The sequence below is a fragment of the Lactuca virosa genome, chromosome 1 (assembly GCF_052849685.1).
Source record: "Lactuca virosa cultivar CGN04683 chromosome 1, Lactuca_virosa_CGN04683_v6, whole genome shotgun sequence".
Classification (NCBI taxonomy): domain Eukaryota; kingdom Viridiplantae; phylum Streptophyta; class Magnoliopsida; order Asterales; family Asteraceae; genus Lactuca; species Lactuca virosa.
In genome coordinates this window covers 41,568,908-41,578,278 of record NC_136426.1, presented here as the reverse complement: position 1 = coordinate 41,578,278, position 9,371 = coordinate 41,568,908, and positions in this window count along the sequence as shown.

The window sequence follows — 9,371 nt, the reverse complement described above, 5'->3', positions numbered from 1 at the left end:
CCTGCGAGGCGGTCCAGTCAGGCTGAAGGCTCATTATGCTTGCTGTTTGGTTAGATGTTTATATGACATGGTTATGTGGTTGGTATTTTGGGGGATAGCTCACTAAGCTTTCAGGCTTACAGTTTCAGTTGTTGTTTCAGGTACCTCTGGCGATCGCAGGAAGGCGAAGGCATGATCGTACCGCTCCTCTCGCTGTTATGACTTTTATGATTTGATACTGGGATACTCTGATAACTGTATTTTGAAAACAAATTATGTAATGACGTAACGGATTAAAATGTTTTTAAAAGTTTAAATTGGCTTGAATTTTTTGGTGTTACAAGTTGGTATCAGAGCCTTGGTTTGAGTGAATTGGAGGAACATGCGTGTGAATCCAGTCTCAAACCAAGGAAAGGTTTTCAAAATAATTTCTAAATGATTTTCAAAATAAGCGAATGAGGATGCAGGATGTACGATCAGGCGGAGCCAGTAAGTATCCCCAAAATACCATGCAGTTATTTGAATATGTGATATGTTAAAACAGCATGTTAGTACTAGGCTAGGGATCTTCAGGAATTGCATGATAGAATTTCCTGATTACATGATGCCTGCTAGCCTAGGGTTATCTTTATATGGGATTGACATCATTACTGTAGTTGCTTAGTGTATGCATCACGACTATACATAACTAAGATCTTATAGCCTGAGAATGTTTGATTTGGCCTTATGTTCTGTTCTTGTTTGATTGGGAGCTTAGGGTAGGATTGGATATTCGAAAGTCTATAGGGTCCAGCGTTATGTATGACTAGCATACACTAGTGCTGCAGGGTTGGTGGAAGTTCCATGGACGGGTGGGTTGTGTGAGGCCGGGAGGCCAGTTATGAGATATTTAGCATTTCCTCTAAGAGTGAGGATTGAGCGCTCGCCATGTTGTGTATTCAGTTAGGGCATTATGGTGATGTTTGAGGCAAATATGGGTAGGTGTGGAAGGTAGTATGGGCCCGTACTACTGAAAGCACAAGACCCATACGCGTGTCAAGTAAGTCACAATCCCTAGGGATTAGTAGGGAGTTGACTCCCAGTTGGATTATCTGATACCTTTTGCTATGTTTCAGAATGGTGATGACGAGGCGCTTTGTGGCTGGATCCGGTTCGGGATAAGGATCAGGGGACGGAGGCCAGGAGGGGCCAACAGCACCTGAGCCGGTGGTACAGATGGGTACAGACGAGTTGGATGCCAGGATTCGGGAGGTTCTGCATGATGAGGTGGCTGCTATGTTCCGGGCACAGCTGCCAGAGATGTTCGGGTCGATTAAGACCGCCATGGTTGATTACTTTGATGAGCGCTACGCGGCTCTTGCAGAGACAGCTGCCGCAGCAGCTGCTTCAGCTGTATCCGCGACAAGGGAAGGAGTCAGTAGGGGTTTCCAGTACCGGGACTTCGATAACACGAAGCCCCCGACATTTGACGGTACACAGGACCCTATTCGAGCCATGAGATGGTTATCCGACGTGGAGGGTTGTTTCTTCACGTGTTCATGTCCTACTGACCAGAAGGTCAGGTGCGCCCTGAACATGCTGAGACTCGGGGCCAAGGACTGGTGGAGACTGACGACAGGGTCATACACGGATGAGCAGAGAGCTGCGGTTACTTGGGAGCAGTTCCGGGACATGTTCCGTGCCCGTTACATTCCGCGGGTCGAGCGGGAACATTTGGCACAGGAATTTTTGAGTCTGAGACAGGATGGAGAGACGGTGACGGAGATCACCCGCATGTTCACTGAGAGGGCGATGTTCCGCCCTGAGTTCGCGTCTGAGCAGGCCCAGATGACACGTTATCTGAGCATGCTCAAGACTGATATTCGACAGTTTGTTGCCACACAACGATGTGATACTCTATTGGATTTGCAGGAGGCCGCTAGGCGGCGTGAGTTGGAGATCGAGCTGCAGTTGAGGGAGCAGCGGCCGGCCCCGGTGCAGTCGCAGCCGGCGCCGAAGCGGTCTAAGACCACTGATTCCAGGACCGGGGGTCAGCAGGGCCGCACTTGTGGAAAGTGCGGCAAGGGTCATACTGGAGCTTGTCGAGCTAGTAGCGGGTGCCACAGGTGTGGCAAGGAGGGGCATTTTGCTAGGGACTGCCGTCAGTCTGCCCCTGCCTCGGATATGAGGATATGCTATCATTGTCATCAGGTTGGTCATGTGAAGACCAACTGTCCACAGCTGGCGGCCAAGCCGGCGTAGGCTCCAGCGCCAGCTACACTGAGGATTACCGATGGGAGACAGAGTAGGGCAGAGCCCCCGAAGGCTCAGGGGCGCGCCTTTCAGCTTACGGCCGAGGAGGCCAAGGCAGCACCGGACGTGGTTGCTGGTATGTTTCTATTCTTTATCTCATTTTCTATATTTGTTGTATGCTTATCTTTTGTGCCTGTTACTAGGTACGTTTCTAGTGAACTCCTTACCTGCGTTGGTTTTATTTGACTCGGGGGCGAGTCGGTCTTTTGTATCTCAGACATTTAGTAGGGAGTTCAGAGTGCCAATAGGCGAGCTAGAGTGTCCGTTGCGAGTCTCTATCGCCAACAAACACGGGGTTTCTGCTTCTTCGGTCTATCGAGGGTGCGAGATGGAGATCTTCGGGGTACCTTTTCCGATAGATCTGATTCCGATCCCCATGAGGGATGTGTGCGTGATTGTAGGGATGGACTGGCTCAGTCGTTTCGGTGCCATGATTGATTGCGAGGGTCAGCGAGTAGTGGTTCGAACCCCAAGTGGGGGAGAGTTGACTGTATATGGTGAGGGCACCAGAGTGGGATCAGTGTTTTGTTCAGCCGCCAGGGCTCGACAGTATATACAGCACGGGGGTGCAGGTTACCTAGCGTATGTATTAGATACATGAGTCAGGGATCAGATTTCGGTTTCTGATGTTCCGGTGGTCAGGGAGTTTGCAGATGTGTTTCCGGAGGAGTTGCCAGGGATACCTCCGGAGAGGCAGGTTGAGTTCAGGATCGACTTGGTGCCAGGCGCGGCCCCTATCGCTAAGGCGCCGTACCGATTGGCACCGCCAGAGATGCAGGAGCTGTCGTCACAGCTACAGGAACTGTTGGGCAAGCAGTTCATTCGACCTAGCAGTTCTCCATGGGGAGCACCGATCCTTTTTGTCCGGAAAAAGGACGGTTCGCACCGGATGTGCATCGATTACCGGGAGTTGAATAAGTTAACGGTGAAGAACCGCTACCCACTCCCGAGGATAGACGATCTCTTCGATCAGTTGCAGGGCGCATCTTGGTTTTCCAAGATAGACTTGAGGTCTGGGTATCATCAGATCAGGGTCAGAGAGGAGGATGTGGAGAAGACCGCGTTCCGAACTCGTTACGGACATTACGAGTTCGTGGTGATGCCGTTTGGGCTCACCAACACGCCAACAGTGTTTATGTACCTGATGAATCAGGTCTGCAGACCAATGCTCGACCACTCGGTCATAGTGTTTATAGACGATATCTTGGTGTATTCCAAGACCCGAGAGCAGCATGAGGAGCATCTACGGGAATTATTGGGAGTCCTGAGACGAGAACGGTTGTACGCCAAGTTCTCGAAGTGTGAGTTTTGGCTATGAGAGGTCCAGTTCCTCGGCCACCTCGTTAACCAGGAGGGGATTTTGGTCGATCCGGCCAAAATCGAGGCGGTTATGCAGTGGGAGGTTCCGAAATCTCCCTCAGACATCAGGAGCTTTTTGGGATTGGCAGGGTACTACCGGAGATTCATACAGGACTTCTCCAAGATTGCAGTACCCCTCATTCGTCTGACGAGGAAGGGGTGGATTACCGGTGGGGCCCTGAGCTGCAGAGGGCGTTTGAGACCCTCCGACAGCGGATGTGCGAGGCCCCAGTCTTGACACTCCCGGAGGGAGTTGAGGATTTTGTGGTGTTCTGTGATGCATCCATCACAGGTTTAGGGGCGGTCCTCATGCAGAGAGGGCGAGTAATAGCTTATGCGTCGCGGCAGTTGAAGCCACATGAGACGAGATACCCTACGCATGACTTGGAGCTGGGGGCGGTGGTGTTCGCCCTCAAGATATGGAGACATTACCTTTATGGGGTTCGATGTACCATTTACACGGATCACAAGAGCTTGAGACATATCATGGATCAGCCAAACCTGAACATGAGGCAGCGCAGGTGGCTGGATGTAGTCAAGGACTACGACTGCGAGATCCTTTACCATCCTGGTAAAGCGAATGTGGTTGCGGATGCTTTGAGCCGCAAGTCAGTTGGGTTTTCCACCCCAGCGGTATGTATGAGGATAGCAGTGGACTCTCCGCTTGTGAGTTTGATCAGAGATGCCCAGGTTGAGGGCATGCGACCAGAGAATTGGAAACTGGAGAGGATCAAGGGTGAGAATACCCGATTTGAGCAGGATAGTCGGGGATTATTGAACCGATGCGGTTGGGTTTGGGTCCCGATGTCTGGTGGAGTTAGGCAGACGATTATGGAGGAGGCTCATAAGTCTCATTTCTCTATTCACCCGGGGGCCACCAAGATGTACCGGGATTTGAGTTTGAGCTATTGGTGGCCGTGCATGAAGCGAGAAATCGCTTGGTACGTCGAGAGGTGCTTGACCTGTAGGATGGTCAAGGCCGAGCATCAGAGGCCGCATGGCAAGCTGCAGCCTCTAGAGATTTCCATGTGGAAATGGGAACAGATCACGATGGATTTCATTACCAAGCTGCCAAGAACGGCGAAGGGATTTGATGCGATATGGGTCATCGTGGATCGGCTGACCAAGAGCGCCTATTTCTAGGCGATTCAGGAGAGATCGTCGGCCGAAAAGTTGGTCGACGTGTACGTTCGCGAGATCGTGTCTCGCCACGGGGTTCCCGTTTCCATTGTCTCCGATCGGGATCTCAGGTTTACCTCCCGTTTCTGGCAGAAATTCCACGAGGAGCTGGGCACGCGGTTGCACTTCAGCACGGCATTCCATCCGCAAACTGATGGTCAGAGCGAGCGGACCATTCAGACCCTCGAGGATATGCTGAGGGCTTGTGTCATTGATTTTGGTGGGAGCTGGGATTCCCACCTACCGCTTGCAGAGTTCGCCTACAACAACAGCTATCATTCCAGCATTGGCGCCCCGCCATTCGAGTTGTTGTACGGGCGGAGATGTCGCACCCCGGTTTGTTGGGGTGAGGTTGGTCACAAGGTGATGGGTCGGACAGAGGTGGTCTTGCATACTACCGATAAGATTCAGCAGATTAGGCAGCGGCTGCAGACCGCTCAGAGTCGGCAGAAGAGCTACGCCGACAGGCATCGGTCTGAGTTGGAGTTTCAGGTGGGTGACATGGTACTCCTGAAGGTCTCACCATGGAAGGGTGTGATCTTCTTCAGGAAGAGGGGGAAATTGGGTCCCCGATATATTGGGCCGTTCAGGATCGTTGCCAGGGTTGGCAAGGTGGCCTACAGGCTAGAGCTGCCGGAGGAGCTTAGTCGGATCCACAGTACTTTCCACGTTTTGCAGCTGCGGAAGTGCATTGCGGACCCGGAGGCAGTGGTGCCTCTGGATGACATTCAGGTTGATGAGCGCCTCAATTATATTGAGAGGCCGATTGCTGTTTTGGAAAGGAAAGTGAAAGTCCTGCACAACAAGGAGGTTCCGTTGGTGAAGATACAATGGGAGCATCGGAGGGGATCCGAGTGGACATGGGAGTCGGAGGCTGAGATGCGGGAGCATTACCCGGAGTTATTCGCTACAGCAGACTTCGAGGATGAAGTCTAAGTTAAGTGGGGGAGAATTTTAACATCCCAACCGTCAGGTATCCTTATTATTCCATTTAGATTTCATGTTTTAAGGTCTACTCGACGAGTTGACGCTATGACTCGTCGAGTAGCAGCGGGCCAAGACACGTCAATTAATGAGTGACTCGTCGAGTCGGCATGGGGGACTCGACAAGTAGGAGCTGGCAATGGAAACCCTAATTCTCAGGGTTTTTGCACCCTAGATATTGGACCATTAGCGCCTCCCACTGTCCTCTATCACCCCTTTGAGAGCCAAAAACCCTAATTTCCATGAGTGTGAGCTTGGAGGGTGTTTTGGAGCTTTGAGAAGTGATTTTGTGAAGGGAACTTGTAGATCAAGAGGCTAGCATAAAGGGTTTTGTGTGGATCCAGAGTCTACTTCAGCTTGGGCACGTTTTAGAGGTAACCAGCTGTCACCTTAACCTCTTTTCTCCTAGAATCATTCATAGGTGAAGACTAGGGTTTTCTTTAGCTATTTATGAAGGGATTATGGTTTGGGAGTTAGATCTGAAGTTGAAACTTCAGATCTAAACCTCTTTTGAGTCCTAAGTCCATAAAGTTTCCAGCTCTTGCAAGGATGAGACTCTCCTAAGGTGTAAAGTTCCATTAGAAGCTTAGATTGGTCATTTAGAGCCTTTAGGACCTTGCATGTGTGTAAAGTTTGCAACCTTACGTGTTAATCATGCCTTAGAAGCTTGGATCTGTAATCTGGAACCTTGGCATGGATTAATAAGTGTATGCATGGATGAAGGTCTGCAAGGACTCGGCGAGTCTTATGAAGATGGTCATGAACTCGTCGAGTTGATGAACAAACTCGGCGAGTCGTTCGAAGACTCGGCGAGTCGGCTAGGGTTTCTCCCAATTCTTGGACACGTATGAACTCGACGAGTAAAAGGGGAACTCGACGAGCCAATCAAGGATTTCACGACTTCTCGAGTTCAGGAAGGACTCGACGAGTCGGTAAACTACACTCGACGAGTCGAGTCAACATGGACTGTTGACTTTGACTTTGACCAAGAATTGACCAGTTGACTTCTAAGGGTATTCTGGTAATTTGGAAATTTATGAAAAAGGGTTTTATGGTAACTATAGGTGGTGGAGTTCGTGTTGGTGATCCGGGAGTTGAGCTTTCTAGTTTCAGACGTCAGTTGTGAGGTGAGTTATCCTCACTATATCAACAGGGTCTAAGGCACCAAGGCCGACCCTTATGGATTTGTATTTGGATTATTACATGATATGTGCATTGTGTCGCATCCTGTTAGTTAGGATGGTGATATGCTTACGCTTAGTGACCGGGTTCGGTCGATATCCTAGTTACAGGGTTATGCTATGATATGACTTGGGTAGGTCGGTGTCCTGGTTTTAGGACGTTGCTATGCTATTTGGTCTGTTAGATCGGTTTGTTTGTTATTATGATAGCCTATGAATGTATATGCACATGTTGTTTGATTTGGGTGTTGGGTTGAGGCGGTCCTGCTTTGTGCTGAAGGCCAACATACCCAGGGCGGTCCGGATAGACTATAAAACCCAAGAGGGTATGATAGTCAGACCGAAGGCCCGACGAGCGGTCCGGATAGGCTGAAGGCCCTGCGAGGCGGTCCAGACGTGCCGAAGGCCCGGAGAGCGGTCCAGATAGACTGAAGGCCTGCGAGGCGGTCCAGTCAGGCTGAAGGCTCATTATGCTTGCTGTTTGGTTAGATGTTTATATGACATGGTTATGTGGTTGGTATTTTGGGGGATAGCTCACTAAGCTTTCAGGCTTACAGTTTCAGTTGTTGTTTCAGGTACCTCTGGCGATCGCGGGAAGGCGAAGGCATAATCGTACCGCTCCTCTCGCTGTTATGACTTTTATGATTTGATACTGGGATACTCTGATAACTGTATTTTGAAAACAAATTATGTAATGACGTAACGGATTAAAATGTTTTTAAAAGTTTAAATTGGCTTGAATTGTTGGGTGTTACAGTTTTGCTCACCATTTACTTTGGGGTTTAGGGCTAGCAGCACACACTTCGATTGTACACCATTAGAGACCATTGGAGGCGATTTTGGGAGCTTGATACACATTCTTCTCATATTTCAAAGTAATTGTTAGTTTCTTGATGCAAAAACACTTTTGTGATTGTTATTTTGTTGCCATGAGTGGCTAGTTTCTCTATTTTGGTTAACTTTGGCTAAAACCCTTGGATATTTTTGGGTTTTGAAGGATTCATGCTTAGTTGTCATTTATCTTATGTTTATGATTCTGGTTCATATTTCTTATGCTTGTTTAATACTTTGATCATGAGCTTGGTACCTGAATGAGCAATTGTTGGTTTATTTCTTTGGTTAGCATTGAATCATTGAATTTACTTATAACAAGGGCGTTATGATGGTAGAAATCGTCTCTAGCTTATGAATCATGACTCCTTTAAGGATGTGTAAGCATTGCCATCCTCTAGGAATTGGGATTCCTTCATTCTTAAGGCTAATCAACTTTCTTCGGTTCAATTGCTTCAATTGAATCCTTGATTTTGATTAAGAAGGTGCGTTGTGGACTTCCCCAACCTCCATACTACCTATGATGAATCTTGGCATATCATGCTTCATGATTGCTATAACCAATTTGGGATGAATGATAAACTTCATATTGAATCCTAATGATAAACACACAAATGTTCATTGTGTTGAATTGCCTTGGTTGACCAATTCTCTCCAATATTTGAGCATCTCACCATCTTGCTTAATTGCAAGCTTTTTAGTTATTCGAGTTTTTTAGTTTTCAAGCAATCACAACACCCCCCTTTTAGTTTAATTGTAGTTAGTTAGCTTTATTACACTAGTTCTATTGGATTGCATTGGTGATTCAATACAACCATTTCCCCGAGGATCGATACCCCTTTTTACCATTATATTACATCTTATTTGCAAACAAAGGGTGTAATTTGCTCGGTGGACTTGACATCCCACCAACGCCCTGCGTACTTCCTATGTACGCCCTGCGTACAAAGGTTTTTGCCTTAAACCTTGCAATATTCCGAAGGCCATAACTCCTTCGTTATAAACCCGAATCGGACGATCCTTATATCCACGAAGAGGTTACGAGATGCTCTACATTTCTATCAACTCATACTTGCTTTAATATTTCCCAAACAAAAATCCAATTTCCATAAAGACTCGAGCCGTCATTTTACCAAAATGCCCCTTTGGTCCCAAAACACAAGTCGAACACCCAGATCATCCAAATTACATCATCCACCTCCAAAAGAACCCAAAACTCAATTCTTCAAGGGTCCTAAGCCTGACAATACCCACACCCTGATCACCAAGCCGAAATGGGAAACGATTCGAAACAGGACATTACAGTAAAGAGGTGGAAAAGCCACAAACTCATAAGCATAAAATATAGAAAAAATTACGTAAATAGTCCCTATGGTTTACCCATAGTCACAAACTTAGTCCATACTACTTGAAAAGACCAAAATACTCTTTCACTAACGGATGAACAGTAACGACGTCAGCAAAAATGGCCATTCATGCAAGTTTTGGAAATCACAGTCCACAGGTACCATGTTCGCAAAAAAATAGCAAGGATTGACGTTGTGACTTTTGTCAAACCACATAGAC